General features: G+C 39.7%; 1 protein-coding gene across 3 annotated transcripts in view; it reads left to right on the top strand.

Moving 5' to 3' along the window:
- The window catches only part of LOC143024009 (ornithine decarboxylase-like), a 61,945-nt gene that overhangs the window by 21,662 nt on the left and 21,371 nt on the right, over positions 1-18,912 (top strand). The window contains exon 1 of one of the 3 annotated variants that reach the window (XM_076182702.1): positions 169-804. The exons of the other annotated variants lie outside the window; for them this stretch is intronic. The gene's annotated coding sequence lies outside the window, so the exon portion shown is untranslated. Of the gene's footprint in view, positions 1-168; positions 805-18,912 lie in introns of those variants that run through there. 3 annotated transcript variants of the gene reach the window in all.

The raw sequence follows: 18,912 nt of genomic DNA, 5'->3' as shown, positions 1-18,912 counted from the left end.
TCTTCAATTTCCCTCCATTTATCCTGACGTGTTTCTTGTACAGGCGAAGGAGCTAAATACTTGGGGCGAGATTTCAGGTTGCACATGTACTGGAGAAAGTGGTTTAAGTAGGGATCGTGAGCTGGGACCCGAGTTACCTTCCACCTCCCATTGGGTGGCTGGGAGTCGACGGCGGTTGTGTTGGTGGCTCGGCTGTTGCTGACGGAGACGGTGACAGAAGAGGAATCGCTGCTACAAGGTTCTTGTCGTCCGTATCACCTGCGCCCTAAATACCCTTCTTCCAGCCGGTCAGGTAATTGCGAAGCGCCCTGAGGCTGCCTTGTGTACCCTGGGCTGGTCGAAGTGCACCAGGTCCCAGGGGCCTAGCCAGAACCTGAAGCCGTTGTCAGCATTGTGCGTTCTACGTCGGAGAAGGTATCTGTGTTGTCGCAGCTGGAAAAAGGACAATAGTGACTGCTACCTTGGAGGAGTGTCGTGCCACGGGTGTTACCCAACCCCCCAGGTGGTGACAAGACCAGAGAGCGTTGACTCGTCCACTTGAAGGACTCCCGCAGTGCATAGGAACCCACCCGACTACGGACAACGGCTCCTGTGTGGGAATAAAGTGTTCCTCTGCGCCGTACTGCCTTCGACGCAGGAGACTGTGTAGATGGAGAACGACGGAGACGCGTCCGGGAAGAAACCAACATCGTCCTGACCTTGGGCTGAGGACGACAGTTCGAGCGGCAAAGGAGGGCGACCTGATGAGGATGGATTAAGACAGTGTAGAATCATTCCCTCGTGACCATCTCCGTGTTACAACGGGTAAGTGTTCCCCCCCACACCCACCCCTCCTCCTCCCCACGGGAGCAGTTTACGGCAAAAATATAGTGACATTCTTCGTTTTAACGTGATGGCATGTGTGTGTGACTGCACAACGATTGTGTTTGGGTGGGTGTTTGTAAGGTCACCTGTCAGTATGATTCGCCGTTGTTAACCATTACTGTAGCAAAATCTGCAATCTAGGTTGGGATGCAGTCAAGGATCAAGCGGCTACGTCTGGTTACAACCAGGATTGTTCGAGAACAAACTAGAGCGAAGTAGCTCGTTGGGCTCTTGAGCAATTGTCCCAAAATAGTTGGGCCCATGTAGCGCCCCCCCTCCCCCCACTCCCAGCTGCGCTTAAACTTCCGGCATCATACCCACGGTTGGGGGTGGCAAGCAGGCAGGTTAGCTGCACGGGGCAGATTTGGCGCGCGTGGGGGTGGGTGGGTGGTGGTGGGAGGGGGAGGGAGGGGACGCCGAGGCTTGGGTACGTTGAGCCAAGCGTATGTTGCTAAAAAGGGAACGGCGGGCCGACATGGCTGTCAAGGGGAATATACGTGATTTGGGAGCGTGTGCTCCACCCTCTCCCTCACCAAGGATTTTGATACATGTGTGAAAAGGATTTTTAGAATCATAGGCGTGATGGGTGAGGAATGACAGCAGCCTCGTTTTTTGCATAGTTTTGGTAGTTCGCTGGCAACAAATTCGGAACGTATCAAGGTAGACGTTGCTGGTGTGCGTGCGTACGTGCGTAGAGGGACGACGACAAAAACACCTACTCCTCTTGAGCTCAGTTTTGCTGAACCTGTCGTAGCACTGCCAGAGATGGAGGCGAAGCGTTTCATCCCAGAATGTTTTCGTCTGTGTTATGATGGGTGCGGAAGCTGATGGGTACAGGATTAGTTCACGTATTTACGGGTCGGAGGGAGAAGGCAAGGACAAGCTAGGGTCGCGTGCCGGCAACTGGAGAGGTTGGGAAAGGAAGCTCGTTCACTGTATTGATGCGTCGAACGAGCAAACGCTTAATGGAACGACCACACTTTGTTAAACACAACGTACTAAATCACTAACTATGCATATTATCACCAAAAGTTTAGATTACCTGGGTTTGGATATGCTAGGGATATTGAATCTGTCTCGTAGCACGGGGTTGGGGGTGGATATCGTGTTGCTGGATGAGGCTAGTCCCCTGGAATGTTCGATTTTCGTTACGAGTGTACTGAATAACAGTTTTATATTTATTGCTGTCGGTCTTGTTTCTTTCATCTCCTTAGCACATTCTGTCAATAGCAAAATATTAACAGGGACAGTCATGGTCGGTGACATACCATCGTTTTGAAACTACGAGTTTTTGTCGTGTAACCTAAATAGGTTCTAACCATTGATACTGTGTTGCCAATAAATATAATTTATGTAGCGTTGGTAACAATCGCTCTCTGTTCCAAATATCTTACAGGAAGACAACTCCAAAGTAACGTCAACGGACGATTTCCGTAAGTCACTCAAGGAGGTGATCGTGTTGTTCTCTGGATGCATCGTTATTTGGTTAGCTAGAGCAATGTAGCTGGGTCAGAGGGATGACAAAGCCAGTTTGGTATATTCCATGGGATGTACACAATGATGCACCCAATCCAGACGCGTTTATACATTCACAATGACAATAAGAACATATGTATTCAAAGATGCACCTGTATACAATGCGCACAGAAGATGGAATCTTCGTTAAAGATCCTTGATCAGCGTGATATCAAAGGTTTGAGACAGAACTGCATAAGGCATGAACGTAGTATGTAGAAGAAAAATCGTGGTTGATTCAGGAATGTTGTGTTGTTTGTTTTTATAAGGAGCGTGGCCGACGCGGTGCAAGGAAGATAATATATGGGGCGGTTTGAATCCGGTGGAAGGTTTTGATAAGATATCCCGAGAGATTAAGGTGAAAATTGGAACGTGTAGGTAGTATATGACGAAGATATGGTGTTGACGTATTTGTTGTCAGGATGAAGGGAGTTCCTCAGGGAGGCTGTTGGTGTTAGTCGTGTTTTAAGAGTACATGATGACAATGAACAGAAGAAAGAAGGGCGATTGCATGTTGCTACAGGAAGATGTGAATAAGATGCATGAATGAAACCAGAAATGGGGAATGATTATTGAATGGAGAAAATTCAGAGCAACGATTAGACACTTCCAGGCCTGACTTAAACTTAGAAAGAAAGGCGAAAGTTTCCAGCTAATGAAACGATACCAAGTCAAACAAGACCTGCCAATATTAACAAAAAAAAAAAAGATCGTTGTATTTAGTTATGAAAGGAGTTGATATTGTAGTTATATGCAAGATGGATTTTTTTATCGTCTTTATGCAGGAAATGATGAAATAGTACAGTAGACTTACATGAGGGAACTTGAATTTAAAGGAATTACAGATAACCCATGCGTTTGTATAACGCGCGCAGTGTCATAGTTATAAATTGAGTAAAAGCATATCTAAAGAATGTTTAAAAATATACAAACTGATACATTAACTGGAATGATTGAAAAATGTACAGCTCGAGCTAAGACTGTAAACAAGTTGAAAATAAGATGGGATTCCATGAGCAAAAATTCTTTTGATTACGTTAGTGTACACACTGATAAGATGCATAAGTTGAGATAAGATAAGTTGGGATTACCCACATCAGAAGAATGAAAATAAGAGGCGATGAACAGGTTTGTAGAGAAGGTAAAGTTACTGAATACTTATAGAATGTAGAGAGCATTTGTATGCTCACTGAAAGAATGAATAGTACCATATAATTGGGAAAGGGTTGATATATTACTAATTCATAAAGGTGGGGGAATAAGGAATCGACACTGAATTACAGGCTGATATCATTGCCCAGCTGAATAGTAAAATTGTGTAAAAGAATTGGGAAAGATTACTTTGAAGAAATGTTTTGACAATTTAGCTACAGATCTGGAAGTGTGTTGGACTCCTGACTTGAGTTACTCAGGTGTCCGGACATAATCCCTCCTGGACATAATCCCTCCCGGACAAAATCCCTCCTGGACACAATCCCACCCAAAACAATTCCCCCTGGACAGACTCCCTCCTAGAATATTGTTTATATATTAATGTATATTAATATAATATTTTCATATAACATTTGTATATGTCAGTATATGTTTATATATCAATTACATATTTATAGTTTCCAAATAATTTTGATACAATAATGTGTGTGTGTGTGTGGGGGGGGTTTGTCCAGCCCACTCACTTTTGTGGAGAGATACTGTCCGGAGGTATTTTGTCCAGGGGGATTGTGTCCGGGAGGGATTATGTCCCGGATCCGTTACTCATGTACTGCAAGAGAGCTACCTGAATTATACCTTGAATTTAAGCCTTCATTAAAGTACTTACAGTTGACTTTTGTGCAAACAGTAGCATCAGGAGGTGTAGGGCAGGCATTTAGTGTCAGGACTGGGCCCAAGAACTGTTTGTCAACTTAAGTGTATTTAATACTGATGACCCACTTTCGAAGAAGAATAAGCGAAAGTATAAAGATCTGTATATTTCGATCACTAACTGTGATCCTCTTCAGTGTATTTCTCACTCCTTATATGTGTGGAGAGCTGATAGTTGTACTACTTTCGGCAAGTGACATAGAAACAGCCCAAAACCAAAACAGCACAGTCAGAAATTTCTTCCTAGAGATCTAAGGCCTTGAAGACTAGTTGCAGGTATCTCATTTCAAGAAACTTGTGGCAACAATTTTATTATTAGTTGATTTACTAATGTGTATGTATGATGGCAACCAGTGGTAATTTCGTGCTTTGGGTAACTTACCTAATTATTGCATACAGGATAATTGCTATTTGGCTGCTATTTTCCATACGTATCTGAGTGAAACGGTGTAATATTTCTGTAAGTTTTTGAGAGTAAGTATTGGGATGTAATGGAGTTTTGCAGCTCAGATGTATTTTTATTGCTGTAATTTTGTTCAACATTTGGCATGCACAATGTCTTAGTTTGTGGTGTCAGGTTCTTAAAAGGCTGTTGCAGTCTGTGATAACATAGTTTATATTTCATGTTAACATTTGATTTTGTATGTGGTATTTACATAGAAATTGTTAGGGAGGAAGCAGTTTTGCTAAGGCGTACTCAGGAGATTATGTGTAAGCCATAATTCTAGTTGTTTGAGCTAATTGACATACATTTGAATAATCATGCATAAGGTGCATCTTGCGGAAGACATGGCTCCCAGGTAACTGGCTACTGGTTCAGCCTATAACTCTCTCAGAGGAGATATTTTGTGTTGTCTGGATAGTGCAGGGCAGTGGATAAAATACTTTAGTATTGTGGGTGGTTGTTGCATGTATGGTAATAAGAGTCTGTTACTAGACCACTTATGTGTTGAGAGCCTTTTAATGTGGGGTGGTGACATGGACGCAGATGTACTAGCATAGTTATTCCTTATCTAGGTTGCCTGCATATGTGACAGCTTTGATATGCTTGAATTTGGTGTGGAAAGGTCAAACAATATTCAAAATACAATAGCCACTGCCTAACATTTGTAATAGTGTGATTTGGATATGAATAAACTTAGTGGGTAAAAGTTATCATTTTGAGTCATTGGTTCATTTTTGACTTGTCACACTACATTGTCACTAACATCATGAGACCAGTGGTTCTCAATTTGGGGGTCGTGACAAGATTTTAGGGATTCCCATGGCCTTCTATTACAAATAATACATTTCTAAGTAAAGTACAGGTGATGAAAGTTAAGCACATCACAAAAAAATATCAAAAATAATTATGATTGTCAACTTTGTAATAAGGCAAAGGGGTTTCTCTTCATCAACACATCATTATTCTTATATATATATATATATATATATATATATATATTGCGAAGTGGGATTTGGGTGTTTCATGCTATCAATAAACTTTGTGTCAATTTGATTAAAGCCAGAGCATAGATACATTCTCTTGCCGCAATTGCTACCGTAGTCACTGCAAATGGTGCCTCATCACTCTAAAGCCTCCATTTATGCAAATCCCAGGCACTGTATTTCTTGGCAAAGTCGATTCTGGCTTGCTGGACTTGCAACTGTAGTAAAATTAGGCCTTATCACACTGGGCTTCACCAGCACAAATTTTGTGAGTTAGTAAAATAAAAACTACTTTGCTTATAACCTTTATTTTTCAAATTCCAAATATCAAATTATCTTTCTGTCCTATATAGCGAAGCTGAATGATGAACCAAGATTGTAAACCTTTAGTGCGAATGTTAGACATACCGCTGAAATGTTCTTAGACAAGTCTAGATTTGTGTAAGCGAAGTCATGTTCTAGTTATTCAAATGGAGGTTGGAGGTAGGATGTCGGAGGAAAAATATCCCAGTGTGATAACCCCTCAATCAGTCATTATCCTTCAAGAATTGAGGAGACTGCAAGAGACCATAAGGCCTACACTAGGCAGTTCCATGTCCATTACCACCTATCATCCTCATCCATAAAGTTATCTAATCTTCTCTTAAAAAAAGATATATAGTTTCAGTGCGCACTGCATGGCAACTAAATCTATTCCGTTCGTTAGCAAATTTATTGGTAAACCAGTTCTTGTTTTTTTTTCTTTTTCTTAAATCTAAATTTATCCATTACTGTGACTCCTGCTGTCTTAAGCGGCCCCTAGACGTTCAATATTATTGCGCAATGTAGGTTGCACAATATTTTGGCGCTGGCCCCTACACGGTCAATATTATTGTACAATATTTTGGGTTGTGTAAAAGATTGTGCCGTATGGAGGCAATATTGAAGGTTGTGCAATATATTGCGCAATCGTGAGCGCAGACCTGCAACCACATTGTGCAAACAGTCAGTCCTTGCCAGAACGCCAGAACGTGAACATGTTTACTGACGGTGATCATTGCTATGGCAGCAAGTCATAAGGAAAGAAAAAAGGCTCGCAGAAGGGCAGAAAATGGGCCAAACAGTGGCTTGTTGATACGGAGAAGTACACACACGAAAGATTACTAAATGAACTGAGTGATAGAACCGAATGATTACCGCAACTTCGTACGAATGAACACAGGATCATTGGATGAACTCCTTGCTTTGGTTGCTCCCATAATAGAAAAAAAGCACTATCATGCGCGAAGCAATTCCTGTAAGCCAACGTAGGTTTATTACTTGTTGTTTATCACCATCCGGGTATTTTTCGCGGTACTTTTCTGTCGGCACTTCGTACCCCCCTTTTTCGCACGATTAGTATAATCTTTGCACTTCACATCCCACAAGGCGGGAAGACTACGGTACACCTCAATAAATTCAGCAATGAATTCTTTTTCGGGTTTCTTGTAACTCATGATAACTTGAGGTTGAGGAGAGACACAACCACCTTACACGACCGCTGGAGAGACACTGACAGGATATTGCGGAATATAGCCTACAGACGACACAATGTTATCCCGTTTGCGCAATATATTTTCAAGTTTTTGAAAATCACAATATATTGCACAACCTTTCAATATTGCCCACACACGATCAATTATATTGGACAAACCAAAATATTGCGCAATAATATTGAAAGTATAGGGGCCGCTTTAGATGATGTTGCGTCTCGGTTATTTCTAAAATCGTGGATGCAGTATTATGTGGGCTATCAGTAAGGTTTTGAAACAGGTTTGCCAACATAGTAATTGCGTAAAAAAAAAAATGCTTCACACCTCTGCATTTAGCAAATTTAAGGCCATAAGTTCACAAACTCCCATGATTGTCTTATCCGGATCCGGGACATAATCCCTCCCGGACAAAATACCTCCGGACAATATCCCTTCTGGACAGAATCCCTCCACAAAAGTGAGCGGGCTGGACAAAAGCCCCCACATTATTCAGATTAGCAGCTCTCCCATTATATATCATCACATACAAAGCAATTAACATCTTACCTTACCGAGGTGCTAATGAATACAGTACAGACATTTATATATTTGTTTGAATAAATAATTTATGAAAAAAGTTTTTTGCTTCACTACTACACCTTACAAGCATATATGAAAATATCATATTAAAATACATAAATAAACATATACTCACATATACAGTCAAATATTATATGAGAATATATATCAAAATACATTAATATATAAATACATTGATATATTAAAATACATAAATAAACATATACTGTAGGAGGGATTTTATCCGGGGGGGATTGTGTCCAGGAGGGATTATATCCGGACACCGATTGTCTTATCCACCATGCAGGTAATAGGCCCTATTAAGTAGTTATCACACTGAGCTATTTTTCCTCCAACTTTAGGATCAGGTGTGCAGCCCGCAGCTTTTGGGAAGGAATCTGATGATATGCTGAAGGAAAATAATTTTCCTCCAGCATAATACCAAATGACATGCTATGTATTTTTGTAGAGAAAACAATGATTTTCTAGTGATTTTACTGCGGAAAAAGGGTCTGAAAGTGGGTGGTACGGCCGACGAATCGGAGGTTGGAGGAAAAATAACCCAGTGTGATAGCTCATTTAGTGGTCTTGTGGGATGGATGATGTACAAATCATCTTCCTCCCCCCCCCCTCCAACCTATTGAAAATGTTCCTCATTTGGAGGTACAACCCCAGAGTAATGGCAGAACTTTCTAGAATGAACCCAGTGTTCTGGCTTTGACACACACACACACACACACACACACTGACTCACTCACTCTTCTGAAGCCACGTCCACACGGTCGAGCTGTGCCTGGCAGGGCAAAGTCTGCAGTCTATGCCCGCGTAAGATGTCCACACAGCTGTCTGTGGTGGTTGGAGGGCAGTCGGACGCCAGCAGCTGTTGTGAGCGAGTGGTTCATTACGGTAAGATCACCATGGTGCGCTCCATACTTCGAAAGAAGATAGCACTATATTCTATCGTAATTGGTGCCTGCATTAAAAAGAAAAACAAGAGACCACAGAGACGTGTCTGGTGCCGGGAGTGGTTGCAGAGACGAAAGAATGGGTAGCTCTGTGACAATCCTACGTGAATTGCACGTGGAAAATGAAACTTTGTTCCGCAATTACGTGCGGATGGACATAAACAGTTTTTATATTCTTGTATCGAAAGTGGAGAGCTATATTCAGAGGCAAGAGACAAATATGAGGCAAAGCATTACACCAGCAGCACATTTGTCTCTATTTCTGTAATCAAAACACCTTACATTCCACAGACATTCATATGATTTATATATATCAATCGAAGTTATAGTGTCTTGTCGTGACCAATATGTACTAGCACTCGGTGTGGACATGGTGTACTAATAACGTGGTAGTCAGTGGGTCTACCTACACCTTACCTCGTGCGTTTGGCAGTGACGGAAGACCTCCATCCACTGCCCTCTATTGGCGCCGGGAGCGGACATTTTGATGGTTTGCCCGCTGAAACTGCTCGTACAATGGCAAAGCCTTCGTGCCCGACGGACACTGCTCGACCGTGTGGACGTGGCTTAAGGAAATAAAAAGATAGTAGTGTATAAAAGGGGGCTTTTGACATTGGGCGATTGAGCGAGCGATTAATTGGCGGTCTGTACTGAGCGGGTTTGCTAACTTTGCTCGCACCTCACCTCGTATGTTTGGCAGCAATGTCAGCCCTCCATCCATCCACTGCCCGCAAATGGTGCCGGGAACGGACAGTTTGATGGTTTGCCCGATGAAATTGCCCGTTGTCGAGCAAAGCCCTCGTGCCCGGCGGGCAGTGCTCGACCGTGTGGACGTGGCTTGAGGCTAGGTAAGATAAATTGGAGAGTAGGAGATGGGACCCAATGGCCGTTGCTCCTTTCCTGTGTACAATTAGCTCGTAGCGATGCTACTGAGAGAAGAGAGGTTTTGGCGAGTTCGTCTCCTTTATTGTAAGGTACATGCGGCCAGGAGCCGATAATGTGCGGCGTGGGTAGTGACCCGTGGTGCATAATTACATAATTGCACTGGATTAGGTCAGGTCGGGTCAAGCAGGGTCGCAATGTCAAAGTAGCGTCAGGTCCAGTGATCTGGGCGACTGCGCGCGTTCTATGCCACGTGGTTGTCGCGGCTGTACAAGCTAAAGACACACGCAATCCTATTCTAGATTCACCTAAACATTAACAACACAATATCATAGTTCAGTGATTTGTGGGTCAATTCGGTGACCATTATCAGTAACCAGGAAGCTTGGATAATTGGTTTAAATTAGACAAAATTAGGTTTAAGAAGGAAATTGACATTAGTTGATTTACCAACAGAGTGGATAATGAATGGAATAGACTTGTTAACCATATAGTAGGTATTGAAACTGGGTTGTTTTAAGAGAAAATTAGACTACTTTCTGGAAGGGGATGACGGGTGCTAGTGGACATGGAACTACCAAGTTTAGACCTTGTGGTCTTTTGAAGTCGCCTTTGTTCTTACGTAGCTATGTAAGCGAGGTTAGGGAGGGGCAGATGACGTGTGATCTTTGGAGGTATCAAGAACATCCTTTTCGGAAGCAAAGTTCCACTCGCTTAGCAGGTGTTCACACACTTGTGTGTCTGCAGTATTGATGTTTGTGTGGGTTACCATGTCAAAGAATTAAGTCCATCATACTTATACATCATGGCAGGGCTCGCAGTAATTGGTTTAAATTGGACATATTTGGGCTTAAGAAGGAAATAAGCAAAAACTGGTTTACCAATAGTGGTTATTGAATAGAATGGACTCAATAACCATGTAGTAAGTATATGTGTGTATGTGTATGTATATGTGTGTATGTGTATGTATATATATATATATGTGTGTGTGTGTGTGTATGTATTTACCTAGTTGTATTTTACGGGACGAGAGCTATGCTCGTAATGACCCGTTTTCGTATCTCTCCACATCCAGTTTGTTCTTAAAATCGTGTATAGTTCTGGCATTCACTGTTTCTCTGTTCAGTTTGTTCCAGACATCGATCACTCTATGTGGGAAGCTTTTTTTTCAGGTCTCATCTGTAACTGTCTTTATTTAGTTTCTTTTCATGGTGTTTGTGTGTGTGTGTGTGTATATATATATATATATATATATATATATATATATATATATACACACACACACACACGTACAGTTTTTTTTTTTTTTAAAGAGGATTAGATGACTTTATGGATAGGGATGACAGGTGGTGAAGAACATGGAACTGTTTAGTGTAGGCCTTATGGTCTCTTGCAGTCTCCTTCATTCTTATATTCGCGCCCTTCCCTCCCCCACTCCCCTTTCGTGGATGAAGGTCCATCCCTCAAACCCGCCACACCTCTCGGGGGAATGCAGCGAGGCAGCGCTCCGACAGCTGGAGCAGGTTAACCCCCCACTGCGTGGCAATATTTTCTTGGTTTACCGAAGGGATGTCTCCCCGTCTTTTTTTTTTTTTTTTTTTTTTCCAACATGAGGGAACGTAGAGAGGGGGGGAGGGTCGCCGATTTAATTAAGCGGCCTTGCTCTGAATGTGCTGTGTCTTGCTACATTGCTTCTGACCCAGGGCAGTTGCCGAGATGCAGGGATGACCCGTCATCTGGGAGGAGCCAATAAAAGAGGGGTGTGGAGTGGTTGAGGGGTGTGGAGTGGTTGAGGGATGGAATGGGTGAGAGTGGATTTTATGGCTTTGACTTGTACTGTAGGTGCGGGTGGGGGTGTGGAAGCCCTTGGTATATGTATGTATACAACCAATACGGATTGCTGATGTGGTGGTACTGCGATCGACTGCCGATTAAACTGTCAGGGCTGAAAAAATATATCACAATAATGCAGCCCGGTACTGCATTGGTGGGCAAGTCGCGAGTTCTTATACGAGAGGGCGATAGCAGTCGATCACGAGTTCAACGCGTGATCCGGAAAGACCATGGTGAGTCACTTTTACACACTTCCTTGCTCGACAGGCATTTATCTTATTGCCCTTGTGATTCCGTCCACCCATTTCATTTTTGGACTTCCTCAATGGCCCCTATAATGACGCTGAATATGGTGATAGTAATAATAATAATAATATACATACATATACCAAATTCTTTTTCCCCCTTACACGTAAGGTAGCAAAAAAAAAAAAAAAAAAGGCATAGAAACCACTCCCACCCATTCCATCCCCTACATACTCCACTCCCCTCTACCCTCTTCCTTCCCTCATATCTTGGCACCTGGATGACGGGTCATCCCTGCATCTTGTCCACTGCCGTAATCCGTGAGGATTTTATTATTATTACTATTATATATTTGTTTCTAGGTATTTATATTTTTGTATATTTTTCTTGTATTTATTTAACTAAGTTGTTATGTATACTTGTTCATGTACAATTTGAAACATCAAGGCGTCATTTTGTTGCATCATATCATGATTGGTCTTTAGATTGTCATATTAACTCAAATTATATATTAAAAAGCGTCATATACTATATGTGTGTGTGTGTATATATATATATGGGTCCCAGTGACTAGAGATACATTTTAACAACCGCAATGCACTTTAATTCTAAGCCATCAACATTAATTGGGTCTCCCGATGTTGATGGCTTAGAATTAAAGTGCATCGTGGTTGTTAACACACACACACACACACACACACACACACACACACACACACACACACACCGTGTACGTCATAATTTTAAGGAAAATTCTACCAAACAGAAACATGAAGACGTAAATTTGATAATGGTTAAGATTTGAACCAAACTGTTTATGTTCTTTAAAGCAAGTTCGCATTGACCAACAGAAGTGTCAGTTGTACAATTCTACGTGTTTTCGTATCGTCTCGTTCATATAACAATATTTTTCGAAAGACGCGTGTAGGATTATTGAGGTCATGGAGTAAGATGCACCACATTTTGCAAGACTTGCAATGTGAAAATGTTGGAAATTATATAACGATACGTTTTGAAAATTAACGAATGCAAATGGGACAAGTTAAACGTGGCAATAATTTCCAAACTTTCTTCATCAACAAAGTTCCTAGGAGAAATGAAGTGAATTACTGAATGGGTTTTAAATTACGTAGGTGCAGTATATTATTTTCTTCGAAATTCAGAATTTATTAAGTTATATTTCAAGAAAAAGAAAAAACGCACAGAAATTGGCATGCTGGCCTGAGTCGTCTGGCCACGGTTTGAGGCGACCTTGAGTGAAAGAAATCCGTTTTTTCAAAAGTTGGTTTAAATTTTACGTTGAATCATTTTATGTGCTAATGAAAGTATTCATTTTTGTGTTGATTCCATCCATACTATTTTTCCGTTTAATATTGAACCTGGACGTTCAGTACCGTAGATGAATAATCATTACAGATCAGAACCAATTAGACAACTTCATAAAGAAACCACAAAAATATTTTTATGCTAAATAATTTTGTGTGTGTATTATCTGCTGATATGTGTTGTTAACTTAATTATTTGTTTTTATTAATTGGTTAATTTCAGTAAATGTGCAAGTGAATCGAATGCTCCCATCGTTACTCTTTTTTTTTTCAAAGTCTTGTTTTCCAACAAGCCTGTTACCGTCAACCACATGTATTACAAGCTATTGTACAACAAGTATATTAACTCTAAATTAATACGAAAATGCTCATTCGAACTTGTATACATTTTATTATTATGGAGTGTCGTAGGTTTGACTTAGCTAGAATTTGGTGACTGAATCGTCCCAGAAGTCTTGTGAGATCACCTTTCCCAGAAGACGCATTCTTCTGGGGTGGTCTGGGTGGGGGTAGGGTGACCAGATTTAGTATGATTACAAAGGCTGGGCATGCCGACAGGAGACCTTTTGGTCCATATCTGGGTCGGATACGAAAAAAATCATTATATATTTATCATATTTTTCCCATGCAAATAATATTATTGGTAAAAGATGAACCAGGCGTATTCAAGTTGTTAAAATGGAAATTGAAGGTAGGATGTCGGAGCCGCAGGAAACATATCCCAGTGTGATAACCTTTTTAGCCGGAACTAAGAAGAAAGTGGTTGACACGTGATGGGCAAGAATAGAAAACTTTACTAACGGGTCCCGTTGTCGTCTACTTGAGAATGCATGACCTAATTTCACTAGAATTATAAATTAGGGTTATTATTGTGATGGTAATATTAGTGCATGGGAACATTGAAACTCAAAACATAAACGTCTTTATTATGATCATGCACAGGAAAATTCTATTTAGAAAGAAATACGTTATGTTCGTACGTACATGTCGTTAGCCAGTTATACTCCTAGCATATCACTTTAATTATAATATTTGTTAATTTTTATATTCAGGATGTAAATTTACCATTGGTTGATCATCGACGTGAAAATGAAAGATTGTGATGTTGCTGGACGGGTCGCAACGAAATGAAAATTGAAACTGCAGTCTACCTTTTAGTCAACTTGTTTTTTTTTTTTTTTTCTTGTCATTGCTGCATTTCATTATTGAAATTGCTGTGTGTATTTTATTATATTTTAGTGTTTTAATTATTAATGTGTATATTTCATTAATATGTAAGAGAGATTTAACCGTTATACGATTGGCGGGAGTTTGCCAAATGCTGCATAAAATGGCCACGGGCGATGCAAACCATATATGGGTTAAAAAATGAAAATCAGTGTAGGTTAGCATGCTACTTGCACAGCAAACAGCTGTTGGAGCACGTGTGCACTTGAACCTTCTCGCCCTGACCACTGACTGGGACTGTGGCCAAGTGGGACACGTCAAAGGCGTTGCTAATGATAGCGGAAACCGTTGTTCTTTCTGTCGCCTACGTGGGGCCCATTTTCAAATGTCGGTGATTTAGCTTTCGATTCGACAATGGAATTGGTTATTGTTGAGCGTGAAATAATCAAGAATTTTTGTTCGTGGTTATTTGAAAATTATTTTGGGGGATATAAATAGGATTTAATTTCAAACTTGAAAATACTCCAGATATTCGGCCTTATGTTCAAGGGAAATACGGACCAAATTTGCTTGTGACCGAGTTCGGTCGTATGCCTTGAAATGCTAGTTCAAAGAGATAACCTTAATTCGATCTAATATCTAGTGGTAATGGGCTAACATTACTAATACTAATGATTACTTTGTATCTATCCCTTTTCATTATTATTCAAATACATTCTTTCCGCGTTCCTCAACATTTTTGTTTGTGCATTTCATAAAAAAATTGTAACGACTAATTTGGCGTTAATCGTGTGTGTGTATATATATATATATATATATATATATATATATATATATATATATATATATATATATATATGTGTGTGTGTGTGTGTGTGTGTGTGTATTTGCTGTGTGACACATTGCAGCGAGCCGTTTAGCGAGCAGTGTACTGCTGGAGTTTGTCCAAATTACTTTTGATCCATTTTTGGCCCACATTTGGTCCACAGCTGTCAAGTGTTTTGGGAGGGTGGTGAGGGGTATTTGAAGGAATGCATGGCATCATTTGGTCGGTATTTGATGGTATTGACGCGTGTAGTCGAAGAAATATTGTCATCTCTCCATAAATATTTTTAATTTACCATCTCTTCGGTGATAACAATAAAATTACTTTGAGGGGATCACAGGTAATTACAACAAAAATAAATTATTGCGCAATATTCCGCATTGTACAATATCATTGACTGTGTACAGATGGCATTGAAAAATTACACAATATATTGAAGACGTATACAGACCAAAAGCGTGTATTCAATACCATCCCTACATCGTCAATACTATTGTACATTACGCCAAGGTTTCGTAGGGTGTCGTTTCAAATAATGTGAAAATAGACGATAGCTAATGAAAACAATGCATCGACTCAAACGTACAAAGCTATGAATTACATACCATTTCACCGTGATAGGTATTTTTAGAATAAAGGATACTTGGAACTTAAAAATAGTCATTGAACATAATTGTTGGTAACTAGAAATAGACAATAAATATAATTGTATTCATAAATCCTAGTAATAAGGTTTATGAAAAAGTGTACATAAATTTGTTTTGGGGAAATATTTGCATCAAGATACATTAGCATTAAAAACGTGCACTTAATATTGGGAGTTGAAAATAGACATAAGATATAATTGCACCATTAAAACTTATAAACAAGATTATAGAGAAAATGTACACAAATTAATTTTGAGAGAAATATTAAGTCGACATTCACACGCGAACGACAAACATTTCACCATTAGGTATTTTAGAATAAAAAACATTCACTTAATATAATATTGGAAGTTGAAAATAGACATAGAATATAATTGTACTCTTATAACATGTTTAGATTGATAGAGAATGTATACACAAATTAGTTTTCAGGGAAAGATTTGTAAGTCGACATTCACGCGCGTATAACAAAACATTTCACCATTAGGTATTTTAGAATAAAAAAAAAAGCATTTAATATTGGGAGTTGAAAATAGACAAAATATTATTGTACTCAGCATATGAATAAAATTTATAGAGAAAATGTACAGAAATTAATTTTGAGGGAAATATTTCTAACGCTCAACTACCGCCAAAATCAAAACGACACTACCCGTACAATCGTATGCGCATGCGCGTCAGTTTTGTTATGCTTTGATTATTTGCGTATTTTTGTGTCCATGTATGTCGGTTTTAGGATGGAAACGTTTGTAATTGGTCACGAAATGTACGGTGGTATTCTTAAAAAAAAATCCTTATATAAATCTCGTATAAATCCTTGGAAGGAAAAGATTATAAGGATATTTTTTTCTTTTTTAAGAATACCACCGTAAGAATCTTACTGTGGTATTCTTAAAAAAAAAAGTATTTCCTTATAAATCTTTCCCTTCCAAGGATTTACTTAAGGAAAGTTTTTTTTTAGAATACCACCGATGATTCAAGTTAAACCACCATTATCATGGTTATACTGTACAATACAGTGGTTCTGTACATTTTTCACTCCGTCAGGTTTGTTATACATATGTGTGTATATATATATATATATATATATATATATATATATATATATATATAGTATATACATATACATGAAACAACCCTGAAGCATAAACATAAAACTGTTTTATTCCAGTATCTAAATATATATATATATATATATTATATATATATATATATATATATATGTATATATATTTCTAAACAGAAATGTAGTAGCACATTTGTAAATGACACACAGGAAACCCACAGTCGGAGAAATGTTTTAAAAATGAAAGTGGCCTACCAAAAAGACACAGGGAGGCCCTGTCTGCTTTAAAGAAGCTTGACAACATCATCACAAAAGCGGATAAAGGTGGCAACATTGTTATTTTAGATCAGTCTGTATATGTTAAGAAAGCCCATGAGTTGCTTAATGATTCGGCCACTTATGAAAAACTCAACAAAAATCCCCTCAAGAACGCAGCCGCCGAGTTCAACAGACAAGTCCGTAATATCACAGTTGATAAATGCATTAATGATTTGAAAGTCACCAACCCTAAGCTCCCATATTTTTATGGTCTCCCTAAAGTTCACAAAACAGACATTCCCCTCAGGCCCATCATATCCAACCGCGGCTCCTGCACTAGCAAACTTGCTAAATGGCTGGCGGATTTATTATCCCCATACGTTGGGAATTTTTCTAACTCCCATATTACAAATTCATGTGATTTTATTTCAAAGATCAAAAATATGAAAGTACAGGGTTTAAGGCCCCTCATTCTTGATGTTTCCTCGTTATTTACGAATATTGATATCGAAGATGTACTTACTTTTTTGGAAACCAAACTGCAACAGTTTCAAGACATTTCCCCCCTCCCTGTCAACAAAATTCTTGCTTTAGTTCGCCTTTGTGTTTCTTCTAATGTCTTTTCCTTTCAAGACCAATTTCCGTCAAAAATTCTGTTGCAGTATGGGTTTCAATTTGTCTCCTGTTTTGGTCAATTTATACATGGAGTATTTTGAGTGTACCCTTTTGCCCAGCATCAAACCGCCCGAAATTATTTGGCTCAGGTACGTAGACGATATCTTTTCGGCGTGGGATGACAGTTGGGGCCCATTTGAAGTGTTCCATGATAAATTGAACCAATTGACCCCGAATCTTAAATTCAAAGTTGAATGGGAAGAAGGACTCCAAATCCCTTTCTTGGACATTTTGATAAGAAGAACCGATGATCATTTATTCTTTACAGTGTACCGAAAGCCCACCCATTCAGGGAGTTGCCCTCACTTTTTTAGTAATCACCCTGACAATGTTAAGAAAAGTGTTGCCTCTGGCATTTTCTTGAGGGCTTTCAGGATTTGCAGTCCTCAATTTCTGGACCATGAGATCGAGGGGATCAAATGTCAACTTAAGAAGTTTGTTTATCCACCTTGGTTTCTGGACCAAACCCTCAGTAAGGCTAGGGCCAACCATTTTAAAACTTCCGTCCCCTCAAGTTTTCACCTCCTTTAAGGACATTCTAAAAAATCCATTCAATAATACCATCAGTTCTTCTACTAAGTTGTTTCCTCATGAGCGTCTCACTATTGCCTATCACTATCCTAACACCATGCGTAAGCAAATTGTGAACGTTCAACAAAAAACAAAGGAAATTGAGTCACCTGGTGTTTATTGTTTGCCCTGCCAAGGCTGTGATTTGGTTTACTTGGGTCAAACCGGGAGAGACTTGAACATAAGATTGGCAGAACATAAAAGGTCAATTAGGTATGGGCAAGAAAATTCGGCTGTATTTCTTCATGTCAAAAATAAGAATCATTCTTTCGACTGGGGTAAGGCCAGATTAGTGTTCAAGTCCCACTGCGGTTTCAGGAGAAAAATAGTCGAATCAGCATTAATTGAGGAATGCCCTAATATTAATATTTCTAAAGGGCAGTGGACTCCTGACATCATTTCACGCGCAGCGGTCAGCAAACTGGTACGGAGCTTACAACCCCCCCTCACCTCACCCCCTCCCTCCTCCGCCACCCCAGTTTGCCCCGCGCCTGAGTGAGGTCATCTGTCCACATTCCTTCTCTTTTCTGTAGCTTATAAGTCCCCTCTGTCCTCTGTCTTATGTACTTTCCTGAAGAGGGCTACAGTTGATAGCCGAAATATAGGATTCTTCTTTATTCGAAGTTTATTTTCTCCGACTGTGGGTTTCCTGTGTGATATATATATATATATATATATATATATATATATATATATATATATATTGCATTTGA

The sequence above is a fragment of the Oratosquilla oratoria genome, unplaced genomic scaffold, assembly GCF_046742065.1.
Source record: "Oratosquilla oratoria isolate Oo_2021 unplaced genomic scaffold, ASM4674206v1 SCAFFOLD79, whole genome shotgun sequence".
NCBI classification, from domain to species: domain Eukaryota; kingdom Metazoa; phylum Arthropoda; class Malacostraca; order Stomatopoda; family Squillidae; genus Oratosquilla; species Oratosquilla oratoria.
The sequence above is the reverse complement of the archived record's forward strand: the minus strand, read 5'-3'. Positions and strand labels throughout refer to the sequence as shown.